This window comes from Metopolophium dirhodum, chromosome 5, assembly GCF_019925205.1.
Source record: "Metopolophium dirhodum isolate CAU chromosome 5, ASM1992520v1, whole genome shotgun sequence".
NCBI lineage: Eukaryota > Metazoa > Arthropoda > Insecta > Hemiptera > Aphididae > Metopolophium > Metopolophium dirhodum.
Window position 1 is genome coordinate 17,729,018 of NC_083564.1, and position 19,236 is coordinate 17,748,253.

At 30.1% G+C, this 19,236-nt stretch overlaps 1 protein-coding gene and 1 long non-coding RNA gene across 3 annotated transcripts in view; both read right to left on the reverse strand.

Annotated features, from left to right (window-relative positions):
• The window catches only part of LOC132944887 (inactive pancreatic lipase-related protein 1-like), a 34,309-nt gene extending 31,291 nt beyond the window's left edge, over positions 1 to 3,018 (reverse strand). The window contains exon 1 of one of the 2 annotated variants that reach the window (XM_061014419.1): positions 2,801 to 3,018. The gene's annotated coding sequence lies outside the window, so the exon portion shown is untranslated. Of the gene's footprint in view, positions 1 to 2,593; positions 2,735 to 2,800 lie in introns of those variants that run through there. The other variant, XM_061014420.1, reaches the window with a different exon arrangement.
• Positions 3,019 to 14,357: 11,339 nt separating this feature from the next.
• On the reverse strand, positions 14,358 to 18,992 carry LOC132944309 (uncharacterized). Its single transcript, XR_009664441.1, has 4 exons — positions 18,700 to 18,992; positions 17,747 to 17,907; positions 14,539 to 14,649; positions 14,358 to 14,460 (listed from the first exon to the last, which is right to left on the reverse strand). It is a non-coding gene; the product is annotated as an uncharacterized LOC132944309 (long non-coding RNA).
• Between the last annotated feature and the right edge of the window lie 244 nt (positions 18,993 to 19,236).

The window sequence follows — 19,236 nt, forward strand, 5'->3', positions numbered from 1 at the left end:
CAAAGACTGATGTTACCGCGGTTTAAGATGAAATTAATGAAATCGATAAAAAAAATAGTTTTCATTAAGAGGACGCTATACCCATGTATTTGTTATCTCCGTCTTGCACACGTACGACATGATAATTCTGTTAATATTGTGCTGTTAGTTTTGATATCAGAGTGAATAATATTGACCTATCGTCAATATTTTTAGATAAGAACATTATCTGTAATCAAACGTTGGCGATTTTATGACATTTTAATGTTCAAGCGAGATATGAGTGCGTTTTTGATTTGTGATATTTCACCACATACCCATATTATAATGTTTGAAACATCGAAAAAATCGCCGACAAATAATGTTCCTACCAATGAGTTTGATAACAGGTCAATTCACTCTAATATCAAAACTAATAGCACACTATTGAAACTAGTGAACGAATATTTTCTATGTCGTATACGTTTATAAGACGGAGACAACAAACGCATCGGTAGCGTCCTCCTTAAGGGTGTCGGTGCTGATTTTTCCAATTTTCCGAAATTCTCTACAATTTGAAAATTATATTTTATATTTTAATTACTACCTTAATTATAATACTTTTCTACTAATCTACAGCTCGATACCTATTTAGGGGGGGGGGGGTCAATACGGTGTATTTACAGGGACTTCACAGGAAAAACTCTCACGCCCTGAAGAACAGTCGGATTTTGTTAATTTTTTTTATTTAAAAGAAGAGAACATTTTTCAGGTCGGATTAAAGTCTGAATATTTATTTTACTTTAAATAGTGGTAGAAAAATACGTTTTAAAAAAAACAAATATTGTGCATTATTCAAATGCATATTTTAGCTTTTATGATTGTAATTTTGAAAACGGGCTTTAATCCGACCTGAAAAATGTTCTCTTTTATCAAATAAAAAAAAAATTAATAAAATCCGACCATTCTATAGGGCGTGAGTGTTGTTCCTGTAAGACATGTTTTTATACTAAAGAAAGCACCGGCTCCAACGCCCCTAAGGAAACATCGCATGTTCTCCTGTCTTACTAACGCATGATTACAATTTTGAAATGCTCAATGTTTTAGTAAAATATCGCCAAAAAAAAATCTTCGCCGGTGCCCAGGATAGTAAATCTATAATAGTGTCTATAATAATCTTTCAACTCTATTATTGGTCAATATTATTAAAAATGACACTAGTGAAATGCGTTCTTTTGAAAGTAAAATTTGCCACGCTAGACGGAGAGACAACGCAGCGAGCATACGACTTCTTCTCAAGTATAATATGGAAATTACGAATTACTGGAAAATGTATTTAGAATAGTCGGACTAGTCGTTGTTAGGATATAGAGCTTTAATTTATGCACTGAAAATGTACTAAATATGCATCCAATCTATGTGCTTAAAAACAGATATATGTAATATGTATACGCTTGAAAACAAAAGTTTTTTTTTATTCGTTGAGTTGCATGTTTTTACATTGAAAATTCCAGTAATTTTGTTTTAAATTATACGAGCTTCGAAACATAAAATATACTTTCAAATTCATGATTATAGTAGGCATTTTTTTTTTTATTTGTCAGATATTTCTGTTACACCCTACGTAAATGACATTATGATGAACGGTTTTAATTTTAGCAAAATTTCTAAAATCACATATCGTTTGGGCGAGTTTATAATATAATATTATGTCGTTTGATTGAAATTTATATGAATATGACTAAGGAATTTCCCATTTTCAGAGATTTAGGACTTTCTCTGCAGTTAGTTTTAACTAGTAGGGTTAAAATTCTTCTTGGACACGATTCATTCAAATGTAATATTACATAATATTGCAGTGTTCATAATATGATGTAAATCGTAAAAAAGCTAAAAGCCAAATAAATCGTAAGTAAACACAAACAATTTTCTTGACTTTAGAAGTTTGAAGATAGGTTAAAATACTCAATGTCAAAGCTCACAACAAAAAAAATAATCTTTTAAACCCAAATTTACCATATATTATGTTGCACGCGGGTCAGAGCTGCAGGGGAATATACAATAATAATGTATGAGCTGACATCGTGTTAAATAATAATATATTATTATATTTAATTTCACCCAAACGATCGGTTAGGTTAGGTTAGGTCGAATCTGCGAGTCTGTCGAGTGGCAAATGTCACCGGCACGTGGACTGTTTGGGCGAATTGCGTACCGTTCTGTAGTGTTTGGGTGAATGTGTTTATTCTACCGAAAATACCGTTCGTTTGAATAAGTATAAATTATAGACATATATTTATAGGTAAATTATAATTTATATATATTGTAATGTACATAATTATATTATTATAGAGTTAAACGAATTAAAACAATAAAGTATGAATCACAAACAATGTATAAAATTATTAATAATGAACTCTAACTTCAAAAATATATTGGTGTAGTTATAAATAGGTACCTATATTATTTAGTAGCGTATAGTACGGAAAAAAAATTAATAAAATAAAATCAAAGTCCATAATATATATATTATATCACTGACGCGGGTAAAAATAATTTCAAACGCCCAAACGGTATGAAATAATAATATTATTATGAAAGCCGTCCAAATTTTTTGGTGAAAAATCACACTCACCCAAACGACCACCTGCGATGTCACGTCCTCATATAATATGATAGTACTAATTCAGAGTCGCGGGTCATCGAGTAAAGTCAACACGTCAGACGCATAATAATAACTACTGTGGATATCACACTAACACGAAAATAATTCGATAACAATTCATTATGACAATACGACAACACAGCGGCGTGTGCGTGGAAAAATTTTCGGTGTACTCACGTGCGAATTTTCCGGATTTTCCGTGTCTGTAAGGCGCGCGACGTACTCTGTCTCCGTCCGTGACCACCGCAGCAGCTGAGGCGCACGCGACCAGCGGGTAACTGAACGACTGTCGACTGTTGTTGGTAGAAGTCGCGCGCGAGCGGTCCGAGTGAAAGTGAACGGAGGCGGCGGCGGCGTCTTAAATTTTTATTTTCCTACTGTCTCGTCCGAGCGCACCACGGTTCTGGCCGGTACGTCCACTTTAATACTATTATATATTACTATTATTACTATTATTACTATTATTACTATTATTATTATTATTATTATTATTATTATTATTATTATTATTATTAATATTGTTGTTGTACACCGCGGTCGTCGCTCATCGTCTTCTCGTAACGATAATCATCGTAATATGTCTCTAAAGTAATATACAATAATAATATATATTGTTAATTATTATTACGATAATTGACAAACAATTTACACATAGCAATCTACTCTTCTCGTAGGTTTTTATTTTTCTTCTTCTTCTTCTTCTCCTCCTCCTCCTCATCCCGTGGAAGTCACCGTCCCGTTTTTGGTTTTTCTTTTTACGGTTCGCAAAAATGTAAGTGGTGGACACAACGTGGTCGCCAACGTTGTAATCGGTGCGAGTTCCGCTCAATATCACATTTGTGCACGTCGTTTTGATTTTATTAGCCGGTCGAATTTCCACAAGACTTTGGGTAAATGCAATACTGCAATACTTGAGCTCATTGGCGCAACTAGGGGGGGGGGGCTGAATAAGATTTATCCCCCCCCCACAAATATGCCTTATTGATTTAGATATATGCCCCCTATAGGTGATTTAAATAAATAGTTTTGTTAGCACCCCAGAATTTGAACCCTAGTTGCGCCTATGCAGTTGAGCTATTGCGTAGGTATTTATAGAACTTACATTTTAAGATTATAAGCTCTGATTTTTTCAAGTAAAAATTATTGATGGTATTTTGTAGACTCGGCTCGAATAAAATATTCCGATGTTCCAACATCAGTTAATTAGGTATTACTACTTTATAATATTTTAGATAACCATTTGTTCATTTAGCATCAAACAAAAGACATCGAGAGGAATGATAACCGACAAAAAGATATCATTCAATCAATATCTATGAAATATCTATGATATAATATAAGACACATATTTTTATTATTAAAATAATTGATCGAATGGTTTCAGAGGACAAACATTTTTTGAGTCCGAGTGTCCCTGTCCTTAAAATAATTATTCCAATTCCAACACCGTTTGAATGTGTGGTCAGCGATTCCGAATATTTTTATTTCGTCGTTTATTATATTGCTCATAACTAGAGATAGGATTTTGTTGGTTTTGGATTTTTTCCTTTTAATCCTTTATAACGGTAACCTGCAAGGTACAATTTTTTTACACGCATTATTGATTCAGAATATTTAAATTTTATTTTATTGCATTTTTGGGCATTTGTAGCTATAAGATTATTTTTTGTTTTTTTAACGACATTTTTCATACCACCGGTTAGTAATTTTAGATTTCAATAATATGTTTACATTTTATTAAAACATTTGTATTGTTGACTATTGTTATTTAAGGTTTTATTGTTGTGATTAGATTTACCGCGTACAGCTATGATTTTTACAGACATAGTTTTTTTTTTTTTAGGGTTAAGGCTTTAACTATTAGGTTATTAGTCTGTGGTACTGTAGGGCAGGGTACTGTAGATTTGTTTACACGTGTGTGTTTGTTTTTGGCAGAATTTTTAATTTGGGCACCTGTAGGTATCTGCCATTCCCTGATGGGGGATGGCGGCACTTGTTCTCCGGACACCGTGACTTGCCCGAAGAAAAATGCCAGCCGCGGTCACTCCGTCCCCCAATATTATATTTATATTATACTGTATCTATAAGTCAATTTTTATCGTATTTTTTTTAAAAATAACAATTATATTTTTAATAATTTTGATAGATGTTTTTGGTACTTTTTTAGGTCATTGACATGCTATCTCTACTTATAACTTTATAAGCATTCGTAATAACATGTATGGTACATAGTTATAATATGTTTATCATCAAGGCCCCGCGATTGTTTTAAAGCCTTCGCTATGGTAATAATTTGCGTACCTATACCAACTACATTAAATATTTTTTACTGTCGTAGAAATAGTAAATAAATAGTATAATAAAGTCAGTATATTCACCTTACATAACTTTCATAACCTACTGGTTTAGAAGTCGTAAAATTATTTCTCTTACTCACTCGATTTATTTTTAAAATAAATTTTTACACGCACAATGCTGTCTGCGTGAATATACAGAGCGATTCGCCAAGCATGCTCACCCCCCTCCCTTTTACCTATAATAATGCATTCTTATTGAAATTTAGAGTTTTGGAATTTTTAATTATTAATCAACTATACTAAATAATTTTTAATTTAATTCGGTATGTTTACAAATGACATATACTATTTTTATGTCAATATTAATATTAAGTGCTCTGTAGGGATGATGCAAACCGTATTTATGTATATTAAACTTTGTGTCTTAACTGCTAAGATGAATAACTGTCCATGATTACAGGTTTCGAATATATGGAGGCTATAATAATATGACGGTTTGAAAATGTTATAGTAAATATTAAATAAAATCAATGCTACTATATAGTGTCTATACTAGCATATTCTTAAATAATTATTTCTAAAAGTTGTCCGAGTATTAAACACAAGACTAATTAATATTATATCTATTTTATATTATGCTGTAAGGCCCTTGCAGCCACATCAAAAACAATTTCTTCGTATATGTCTTCAAAAACGAGAATTAGTGGGCTCTACCAATCTAAACTTTAAAAATCTTAATGTTCTTTCAGTGAAACTTTTGTATAAAAAAAAATATCAATTATGTGAACAGTAAAACACTTGGGTGACTGGGTTGATCATACACAAATTGTAAACATAGTATAAGCATAATATGACGCTACTTATGTTTTTGCAAAAAGTCTTTCAGTCAGAGATTCGTTAATTATCTTGGGCCTACACATTATAATTCCTTAACTGTTAATATAAAAAAAGATACTTTTAAAAATGGTATAAAAATTAAGATATCTATTATCTGATATGATCTGAAATGGATTTTTGAAACTTATGGTCAAAACTGAATTTAAATCCTAGTTTGTTTATGTTATATACTTATTTATCATTTTAGATTCGGAGCGGAGCGAGGAAGCTAGCGGTTTTACAATATGGTGTTTATTATTTTTATCATGTATACAACATTTTTACCAGAAGGAGTACTTCGATTTATAGTATCTTTTTTTTTAGAAAATTGGATCAAAGTTGTACTTTAGAGAGGTCATTTTTTGATTTTCTCAATAGTTATTTAATGCCACGGGAAAAACCACCGACAATTTACGAAAAACCGCTAAAAATGGTATTATAATATCAATGCAACTTACAGGCTATAATAAATAATAACAATATAAAATATTTAGACTGACAAACCGTCTCCGCTCAGAATCGTTTTTCTTATACAATGATATTATATCATTGAATTCAATTTTAGTACAATCCATTATAGTGACCCACTTGGAACCTACTGTACAGCAGAGCGACAACCACTTACCCGCCTTTGTTAAATTTCATTTGTTCTAATCGATATTTTGTTATTTTGTTCTATTCATAATTTAATTTGTAAATAACTTTGAACTATTGTTAACAATGTTATAGTATTATAATTGTAATTACGTTGTAACTCTGTGCCTCCGCCACAAGCCTAGCTTAAAGGAGATATTTCATAATTTCACTCTTATTTATGTTATTAAAAATTGTTTACGTGTTATGAAAGAAAAATAAATTTTATTTTAAAACATTATCGACGACTATTACTCGTTTGAAATTCGATTCTAATAAAGGTACGTATTTATAAAATATTTAACAAAAATCGTCAGAAGTACCTGCAGCTATATATTATATATTTCCACAGAACACTTCTTAAATCAGCCCAGTATATATAAAATATATCCTGACCAACTTATCGACATACTGCCAAAACCAAGGTAGCTATAGTGCCTATAGAGACTAAACATTTTCATGGTACCTTCTACCGCCATTTAAAGGTGCCTTAAGGGAAGTACTTTCCAAAATTTGCATTATGAAAAAGTGTTCACAGGTTATGTTCATAACTGTCGGTATTCGTGAAGTTTATATTCATAAACATTACGAGATGATTGTTCATCATTATTATATTTTTATATTTTCTACCAATCGAATAAGTTAATTTTTCTTACCTATTACGAAAAATACTTAAAACAAAATTGTTTTCTAGATTAAAACCAGTTATGAAATTCAAATTTAAATCATAAAAATCACGTATATATTATGATTATAAATTTAAATTTTTTAATTTTTAAATTAATAAATAATTGTATTAACTTTAACATAGTGTTATGATCATTGTTTAGGTAATTAACATATCGTACGTCATCTTGTTATGGAATTTTTCGCGTTTTCTATAAGTTGTAAATGAATTTTTTAGGACATTTTTATAAGTTTATTAGGGCATCGACACCCAGGACCAAGTTATTACCATAAGGTATAATAATTATTATTGACCTATATTTTATATTTGCAGGTCAAAACAACCCTAAATAACTCTGTTGAAAATATGCGCAGCTTACATTTAACGGAGTTTAAGATTAAAAAATCCATGGACAATTAATTGTCACGGGCAACACCGTGCAGGATCATCTGTAGACACATAGTATATGAATGTAAAATGAAAGTACAGTCAAAACCGTCGTTTTTAAGTACACATACAAATTCCAAAAATCAAAATATGAATTAAGGAATTATGTTTTTGGACAAGAAAGTCTGAACCATGAAGATCGCCGCAGCGTGGCTTGGTGCAGTTGCAGTATAGGATCATGTATGTTCGTAATAATTTAGACAGATCATGCAGGTCTCTATTTTGGAGGTTCAACTCTCTTCATACAGCGAATTTAATCGTCACTGTTCTTCAATTATGATTTATGACCCAAGGTCGCGACATAAACTAGTCAGTGAGACGTCTGTTTGGTTATGTAACACTCGACGTTTGTAATATTATTTCTGGCTGAAAATCATTTTGGCCTAGTTATACTATATATTTTATGAAATCGATCGACGTCAGTAAAGGATATAAATGTCCGCAGGTGCAGGTGATGTGATAATAATAGGTTAATCCTCTTTTAGTCGGCACCTCGTACCTATAATCTATATAATCTATAATCTATATATTATAGAAATCAAAATTATTTGATGAAAAACATGTGGTTATTTTTCATTTCAATTTATTAGTAATCACTAATCAGTATTATGCCTGCTTCAGTGTTATTTTATCGATAATCACAATACGGCTCGGCATAACCGTTTTTAATTACTCGACGACGTGGGAGGCAGCATTATTTTTTTTTTATTTTTCTCTTATTGGAGAGTGTTTGTATTGTAGTTCATTTGTCGGTTTGACCTCAGTCCACATTTTCGTTTCGAAAATATTGTCGTCGTTCGGCGACATAAATCATAAATATTATTGCAGGTTCATTTGAACTAATGACTCTTCGGACCGTTTGTTTGTTGATAATTTTAATTGGAGTGACTTCGAGGGTCCATCATGTCTCGCACTGTATCAAACTAATAGTCACTATATATAGAAATTTGGTTGGCTAAACCAGTTTAAAATTATCCCACATTATCCATAATTTAAGATTAAGTTCTGAAAATCTTCACTGCACTTCTACTAACCAATGTGAGTCTAACAAGACCCCAAACAACGAAATTCGCTCTCCGGTTTCGGAGATCTATCTCACTAAATGAAAATGAAAATGATTTTTTGTGGGACTGTTCACACCGACATTTTTCTGGATTCAAATTGGATATGTTCTTTTGTACTTTTGTCAGTTTTATTTTTTGTGTACCTACTCTATTATATTAATTTTTTATTTGCTTATTAAAAATATAAATTAGGTACCTACCTACACTATATTTTATTGACTTTTGAAAAAAAACATGTCTAACAGACAATTTGAAAGTGGTGCATCTAAAAGGTGGAGAAAAATGTTCAAAACAATGAATTAAAAAAAATATAAAGGATTGATGAATAATTTTGAATTCAATTAAGATAATTGTACCCGATTATCAGATTTGTGTCCTTTTTATTTTAGGACAGTATAGAGAATATAGATACAGCCAATATCATATTAATAGTATTTATTCTTAATTTATATTATACTAGAAGAAGCATATATTAATGATTAATACATCATATCTAAGCGTGGTATAATATAGGTATGAGAACAGTGAGTGAATGTATAATTTCATAATAAATTTACCTATTAAATTATGGTATTTAAATTTTGTGTTTTTAGTTTGTTTAATATATCAACACTACAACACATATCAAATAAATAAATAAATAAGTGTCGAGGAAATTTTTTTAAGGGGCCTCTAATTGGTAGTTGCCTCCTGAGACTAGTGAGACTTAGATCTAGCACTGATTTCTAGTATATCTATAATGACAATATAGATATCGATTAACTACGACAGTAATGCCGGTTGAAGTGGGGAAGTAGAGAAGGGGGACTCCCCGGGGCCCTGGAATTTGGGGCTACTAATTTTTTTTAATAGTGCAGACAGTGTCAACAGTTAATGCTTATTATTATTAGGGTTAGGATCTATAATATGCAATAAAAAAAGTGGTTGTGGCTCTGCTGTACAGAAGCTTACAAATGGGTCACTGTAATGGATGGTGTTAAATTTGAATTCAATGATATAATATCATTGAATTCAAATTTAATCATTGTATGAGAAAAACGTATCAGAGCGAAAATGGTTAGTCATCCTATGATATTACTAAGTATATATTTTGATGATATTATTGTGAATAAAGTAATTTATACACAACCTATTTACGTGGAAGCTTGTTTTAAATTTTCAATCTCTAGCTATAAAAGTTGAACATTTTATACATTTTTAACTACAAAATAATTATTAAATTTGATAAATGTTGTCAAAATTTGAACCTAAAATGCTTTAAAAACAAATGGGGCCTATGTATTTTTAATATTTTTCAACTGCTATTGTAACAATATATCAGGCGCCTTGCATTAAATGTTTACGCTTTTTTACCTAACAAATAAAATTGTATTGACATTTATAGAAAAAAAAACTAAAAAAATTGAAAACTGACAATGTCGGTAAACAGCTCAAAAAGAGTCAAAATGTCCTAAAAGGTGATGACACAAACAAAAAAAAAAAACACACATCATTGTAAAATCAACACATTTATTGTTCCACTCAGAATCTAAAATGGTAAAATATACAACTAAAAATGCGAAAAAAATATAATATGAGTACAACTGCTGTCTGCTTGGTCAAAAATACTATAAAATGTTGTTTTTCCATCGGTTTTAAAAACCACGGATCGTTTGTATTTTTACAAAATAAATTCAAATCACAGACAACTGCACTTCTAATGCACTCTGCACAATAGATGACAACTACTGGGTATGTCAAAACACACACCAATTTTACTGCAAGTAGCGTAGCTATGTAGAATAATCTTAAATATTAAACCTAATTTACTGTTGCAGTTGTTAGTACGAGTACGATTTTAAGAATTGTTACCAGAATCACATCGAAATATTATAATATAAATGCAGACAATTATTTATTATATTTTATCACTGCGCTTGTTGCACAAGTGTGCACAACTATTCCCCGATTATAAGTTGTACGTACACGTGGCAAGCAATGATTGACGTATACTAATGGTGTTTTCATTAAATATATTTATAAGCTAACGTACATTACGATTGCTGAAGTGCTTGAATATTGGTAGTGGTCAGTGGAAACTCTCTGTGCTTTCCCCCGATGACACGTTCTTTTTACAAAATCATTTTAACATAGGTAAATACTCACATTATTTTGGTCAATTTTATTTCAAAAATATTCTCGAAAAAGACATTCAAATTCGATCTGATGAATTAAATTCAACATAATATCATTAGCGTTATGGTACTGTACAACAGCACCTGTAGAGTTTTAATTAACTGTAATATTTAAATAATACAAGTTAACAGTTTAATTAGTTTTATTACACAATCTGTAAATATATTATTTTTACAATAAGCGTAAGTGTTGTAATAGATTAATAAAAAGTGACTGAAGACTTGAGCGAAGAATCCATCCAGTGATGGGACTTCTTGGAGTTGTGGATGGGTTTTATTCAGTCAGGAGGTCCCGACACCATTTTCGTTTTAAACGTCTTCCAGGGTCACCTGGAATGCTTAATGTAATTTACATGTATTTTCCTATTATTATTAATATGTACTTATTTTTCTATACTTTGGGCCTCGGCCCGTTTTGTAATAAAATAATAATAAATCTTTAACTAATAGGTACATTTCAATTATTTTTAATTTGAATACATATTATATTATCTGTTTTTCAAAATTATTTGTTTTAATCGTTTATATAATTACTATGGTCGTTATACTGACACACCACCACCTCATACAATATGTACGGCATTATATATTTTGTTTGAGATTGATGGTTGTAGTTGAGCTCAGACATTTTGAGGGACGCTAATTTGTCTTCGAAATTCCTCCTCCTTATTTATTTGTCCAGTTCGAGCACTGATGACATTAGGTATATTATGTACCTACCTATTGTAATTACCAATTGGTCACCGTCGTATGTATTTAACAATAACATCCTTGAGGACCTAACCATTAAAGTCGGATGTACAACTAAATGTGATGTTGAACTATACTTTCACAACGATAGTCTTAAATTAAATTAATGTAAACACTGTTTTTCTACATACTATTATAACGACCTCATAATATTATATTATTATTCGTGAGTATAAGTACCTATATTTAACGTACTTTTGTTGCGTAATTAATTCGGATAATGTGAACATAATTACCAATTAGTAATTACTATACTGCGTTCGCAAGGTGATCATCGTCGCGATTCAGAAGTTTTCCGATACTTAAATAAGTACCTATAAATAAATAGTTTTAAGCGAGAGACGTATACGATTTGGCGAAAATAAAATTGTTTGTATTATAAATTATAATAGTACAATTATTAGTGAATTCAATATTTAGTCGTCGACCTCAGCGAAGGCTATACGTAAATATAATAATATCCGTTCACATGGTTTATAACATATTATAATATTATTTTTAAGTCAACGCATTATGATGTTGTATGCACTGCAAATCGTAATTTCTGCCATTAAGGTGATGTCTGTGCAAAAAAAAATTGTATTAATAGAGGTCGATGCATAAGTTATATCTAATTATTTCTCACCCGATATCGTATACGACTTTGTACATAAATATTTGTACAAATATATCTTCTTACTTCTTATAGTAATTATATACCGGATGTTCAACATTACAGTTAAAAATTATACATTTAAATTGCAATATTCAATTTTAAGTAATCAATATCAAGCATAAAATATAATAGATGAAAAACATAATCAATCAGTGGCGGATGGCGGATCCATTATCCAAGGGCGCCAAAGGAAAACATTACATAATTACTAAGTAGCCTTTCTATAGGCAAACGCCTTAGTTTAATAATAAATACTTAGCTACATTAATATTTAAGATTATAGTTTTTAAATCATTACTTTATCCAATATTATTTATATCGCACATTGAGTGTATAATTTATTTTATTTCTTAAAAACAAAACATTTTAACTTGTATAAGTACCTAATAATATCTACAGTAACACGCAATTATCATAGTAGGTAGGTACCTACAATTATAAAGGTGCAAATTTTCAATCATATGATGTACAAAAGTATGATTTCGAAATGGGGGTGGGGGGCATAGGCGTAGCCAGATCTTTTGTCAGGGTATGCAAGAAGCGCCCTGTGTACCAAAGCAAGCGGTGGGGGGCACCTTCAGTAAAATTCACACTCATAAAGTCATAAGGAAACACTTATATATATAACAATTTTATTAATATACAATAAGGTAAAAAGTTATCAGAAAACGATTTTATGAAAAAATAAGTTACTCAGGTGCAATATGTTTAAACCTAACATCAAGGCTGGGCAAGTTAATGATTTTTTTTAACTGAGTTAAGTTAAGTTAATATGCGCCAATAACAAAAGTTAAAAGTTAATTTAACTATAGGTTAACTCAGTTAAGTTAAAAGTCAATACACACTTTTTGTTAACTTTTTATAAAGTTAAAAAAAAAGTTAATTTGTTTATACAATGCTAGCGTACTTAATATTTTTCCAACTTACTTCTTAAAATGAAAAATTAACTCGTTAATTTCACGTTAATTAAGAAAGAAATTTAGTAAGTCAACAGTTAAATTAATGAAAAGCCAAAAGTAACTAGTTAAGTTAAAAAGTTAAAATTAAATTAACTTTTTAACTTAACTTTAACATTTTAACTCGTTAATGCCCAGTCTTGCCTAACATAACAATCTGATACACAATTTTCAAACTATTTCAGGAATTTGTTTCCCGGAGGAACCGTGTATTTTGATCCAGTTATATTTTACCACCCGTTACATGGATGATCAACGTTTATTATGTAAAATTTAAACACCACCGACACTCCATTGACCATTGGTAACTAAAAGGTTTTCTAAAAAGCTATTCTGTGATGTCCCGTGTCCGCCATTTAGAGGTGCCCGTTAGGATAAGGCTCACTGTACATGAAAAAAAAAAAATTGAAAAATTGTGAAACTTGAACATTGTGGTGCCAGAAAAGAGCACCTAATAGTTGATATGTTTTTATTATTAATTATAATCTGGTATAGTTTTGAACGGACCAAAATCTCGATTAAATTCGAATAGGGACTCAGCGTTGGCGCAGGAGTAGTGATTAAATTGATGAAGGCTGCCGCATGTGATGATTAGACGGGAAATAAGGAATAATTATAATATTATGAAATAATTCAAATTAATTTTTACCGAAAAAAGTAAGCATTCAACAATTGTAAGTATACCGTGGCTGTTCGAGCCACGAGAAAATGAAGTTTCAAATTGTAATTACACAATATTTGAGAAATTAAGAACAATAAATATAACTACAACGACGCTGGAGAATGTCTTGCACTGCAGATTATTAGAAGGTTATTTAATGGTTAATTTTAATATGTAAATTTCATTATATTTCTACGGTATAATGATTTTATTTTTAATAATTGCCTAATGATAAAAATCTAATGCTGCAGTAATTAGGTATCTATAGTTAATTATGTCCTTGTATTATACTTATACTTCATCAGTGAATTTATTATAATAGTTCTCGAACCTGCGAGTTTGAACAAAAAAAAAACGTAAACAGACCGTTTTAATATTTTAGAGTTTTCTTATAACCTAGTCGTGGAAAAAACAATATTATTGTTTGATATAACAAATAGTATACTATACTATCCTTGAATTACCTACATATATGACTAAATAATTATATACTTTATATAATATTATAATGCAAAGAATTATAAAATAAAGATGTAGGTATTAAAACTTACATTGTGGTAATAGATTTCGTTGAACACAGCTGTATAGATAATGCGTAGGTAAAGATCCTATTGAAACGATCAAGAACTCTAAAAAAAATTGTTGCTGTGTCAAAAGCTGTAACCAAAATCATTATCATGTATACCTTCATTCTACAAATTACAATATAATGTATACACTTATATGCAACCATACCATTCTGTAATTTTGTTAGGACTTAGGATTTTGTTTGTTTCGGAGGAATGATTTTTTAAAACCTTCCCAAATTGATTGATCTGTACAACAGCTCTTCCGGTCTAAATAACACTAATTCAATGTACAAGGTTATTACCACACAGATTATTATCAATTTAGATACATAGATACAGCATGAATCACTAACGAGACTGGTCAGTGGCGCAACCAGGATTTAATAAGGGTCCAAAAAAATGTATTTAATTACTGTTCTTCTGTTACTTTCCTGAGAATTCATACATTCATTTTATTGCTCAAAAAACACAATTGTTTAATATACAAGATATCAATATGTTTTGATGACAATGTCTGGGAACCTTTAAAAAAATAAAAAATACTGTGATATTATCCAGAGGAGGGGGACTGGTATCATCTGAGCCACAGATAATTAGGTGCAGCGTATATCGATGGCTAAGAAATCAAAAGTTGTAAGTCCAATTTTTCTCAAAACCGTTCTATAAGTCTATTGGGTTAATCTGGGTCGTCTTTTTAAATCGGTAAAACATTATAAGTCAATATCATAATTAAAACATGTTTTATTTACGCTTTAATGTTTGTGTTTTTAAGATAGGTTTGTTTGCGCACACATATAATAAGTCTTAAATTAATGAGACATACAATAAATATTTTAACATGATCTAAATGTCAAGTGGACAAATATAACAAGTCTGGACTTGTTACTTTTGTCAAAAACCATTCATTCAATTTTGTACTTGCAATGTTTAAGATAATATTGAATTTGTTAATCTATTTATAAAAATGAATATTATGGACGTATTATTTTTTAGAAAAACACTTTTTAATCAATACCATTTTAATCACTGATAATACGCCGATAAGTCATCATAAATATTATTATCATTTGTGTGATAATCCTGTCATGTTGTATTGTACCTAGTTGTGTCTATAGACTTATGAATTTCATATTTTATTTTAATTGGTTAATAGTCAATACAATTTATTAGTAAACATATTTCAACTTTGGTTTGATACTTTACAGTATTATTTTTTTTTTCGTATACATTTCATTTGTATTTGTTATTATTACACCTGTACTGGAGAATTCATAAAATAAAATAATTTTATTTTTAGAATTTGTCGATAAATTATATTGAATACAAATTAAAACTATGATTATATATGGCATAATATATATTTATATTTCTTACTTTTAAAAATGTAATATCTTTAATTAGCATAAAACAACATTACAGAACGGGTTTTATTTGACTAAAAATTTGATGAAAAGTGCTACTTTTTTATATTTCACATTGAATAAAAAATTCCAATATTTTTTCTTTTTTTAACCTTTTTACAACAACTGTATAAACATATTTAATTTTATATAACAGCAAAATTTGTCTTAAGTATATTTTAACTATTTATATCATTAATTAATTAGAGTTTATATTAAATTGACAACTTTTAATATGTCCATCAAAACATTGTATGTCCACGGTAAAAAATATTATAATTGCCATTTATAACAAGTCCCATTAAAATTTAAAAAAACATTATAATTACGTTAAAACAAATGTTAAGACCTAAAAGTAATAATTTATGTATTCTATAGAATATTTTACAGATAAATAAGTTGCAAACTTAAGACAAAAACAAAAATCTACAACACAAATTATTTGGTGTAGAATAATTTAAAACCTTAAAACTGCTCTCCTGTAAATTTTAGTTTTCGTAACATATAACTTTTGGCTTCTTAGACATCGATATTATCTACCGGTGAACTGAGTCTGAAAAACTTAAACGTGTTCGGTAAAGCAAGTCTAATAGTAATAAATATAATAACATTTTTCGAAAAATAATTATCCATCTTTTATCTATCTATATTATATGTATCTATTGACTATTTCTATAAAAATGAATGTACATTGTGTGGGGCTTAAAGACTTGGAAACTACAATTGTCACAATATTTTTCACACGTTATATTCATTGAGGCCCATGGAAATAAAATAATAATTGAACTATTTGAATAGACTAGACGACCATCCGAACATGCGTCCAATGGGATTGTTTTTTATAAATAATTGAAAACAATATTTAATTAATTCTTTGTTATTCAGATGTACAATATAAGGCAATTTCCGTATGTCTGTAGCTCATATAGAATCAAAAACTACTCGACTGATTTTTATAGCACTTTCAGAGATAGTTTTCGAGATATCAGAAACTTAGTTATTTAGTTATTTTATTCGGGCATACCCCTCTAAGAGATGGCATGCAATTCGGATTCACCGTGGTACACCGATGCAAATTTTCCCGCGTCAAGTACACTGCTTAAATCAATATAGCGCCCCATTTTATGTACGTTAATTTGTTCCGGGACGATGGTTGGCTTTACAGCTAGTTATACGAGTATATAGGACATATAGGTAGGTATTACGTATAAATAATAAGTTTGAAGAGTATTTTTTAATTTGATTTTTCTAAGCCTAAATGGAAGTAATCAGTGTTTTTTTTTGAAGATATTACGGCAACCTGCGAGGGAAAAAATACAGTCGTTTTTTAAATTACGTTTTTGAAACATGATATAATTATATTGATTCGGATGGTCTATTTCTTCATAACGTTTGGGTCGAGTCTAACGCGATAATAAACAGAGCAGTAAATGTAACTGCGATTCATATTTGATTTGAAACATATTCTATAGTTTTATTGATGTACTTAAAGAGAATCAAACAGGTGAAATATGTATCAATAAAGGTTATTAAAAAGAACTTACAATTCATATGTATGAATTTTACTACATTTTCAAATACTTAGTACCATTTTAAGTGTGTCGTCATAGCCTATAGGCATACTAATTTCTTTTTTACAATTTTCAATAAAAAAATTATGGTTTTCATTATTAATTTGAACACTCCTTAAATTGCATAACAACTCTATAAGGATTGGAATATATTTTGTACTTACTATATGTACTTGTAGTTGAGTATACTTGAAAATTCCCAAAATCAGAATTCGAACAAAACCTTTATTAATTGTTATTGGAAAATTAGGATGATAGGGGGGCATGTTTGGATCACTCTGTATATGAACAGGTAGCATTAATAAAAATAACCCGTGTTTATATGTTTATACATGATAATAATTGCAGATTAATATTACTAGTTATACTCGTGTAGTCGTGTCCAATTTACAAAGTGCCTTACCTATATACTTCTGTGCCACGCGAAACTAAGTCCAGTCTTATGGCCCACACCATTCTACGGCCTACGGTTACAATTACCATCTGCACAGGACGCTTTGTAGGTAATTGTTTATTACACTGTGGTACTCGGGTTTCTTGTTTAGTTCTTTGACTGCCTTTTAACTTATTTTGTACACATCGCCATGTAAATAAAATATAATTAAAAACACATTCGACTTACAGAGGGTTAAACTATATAATCTATACTAATATTATAAAGAGGAAATATTTGATTGTTTGTATTTAATAGGCTCCGAAACTACTGAACCGATTTAAATGAAATTTTGTACATAGATAGTTTAGACACTGAGAAAAAACATAGGCTACTTTTTAATACTAAAAAAGGGCTGTAAGGGACTGAAAGGGGGTTTAAGGGGCTATACTGGTTCGAATTGAAAAATTATTTTTATGTTGGATAGTCCATTCATCGAGGAAGGCTATAGGCTATATAACATCACGCTACGATCAATTAATAGAAGTGCTCACTCAAACAGGGATTTTGAGATTTACGATGGAAATATTTATTTATAAATAGTTGCTATTGATGGTTATAGGAGAAATAATTAATTGAAATAGTATTTATTTATTATTGGTTGCTATTGGTTAATCGGGCAGATCAGGTACAAGCATGCATCAAATCGAATTTTCACACATTACCTACCAGGGTGGCTGAGTAGCACTCACTGCATTGAGTTACACCAAAAAGGAGTTGAAAAATCACAATTTGTTTAAGAGTTGTCATTTTTTACGGGCCACAAGGTGCGCAGGATGAGCTTAGCCTATATTATATATCGGAATTTAGTACGGTTGGGTTAGGTTAGGATTATGTATTAATTGATTATATTAATCCACCGTATTATATCTTAAGTTTAAATAGTATAACTTTGATACTTTAGAGTTAAATCATACACTTACGTACAAACCGCACTCGGTCCGCGATCTACCGCAGGTAGATTGCCTACTTGATAATATACTGCTGCGAATCAGAATTTTTATTCCAGGCAACAGAAAAGTTAAGATAAATTTTGAACACCGTACACCAAATATTAAATAACGAATTGAACAAAGTTTGAGTCATATAAATTGGTACATTTAACGGGCAACGAAGTGCACAGGATCAGCTAGTATAATATATAGTATATATATATTTACTTTTGGATCTGAGGACCGTTACCTACCACGGCGGTACGGAACAAATTGAATGAACACTGAAAATGATGTTATCACGTAATAATAATCAAAATTGAAAATATTTTACAGTAATTAGCCACTTTGTTTGGTGTTCAACTATTTTATAATAATTTACCCATCACACAATTTAATTACTCATTTAATTTATCTCACTTGTTTTTGCCAGTAATACAAATATTACCTAATCTCAATAAATACTGTAACATAACAATTATATACGCATGAGTTATATATAAGTGTTTATATGTAACTGCAGGGCTA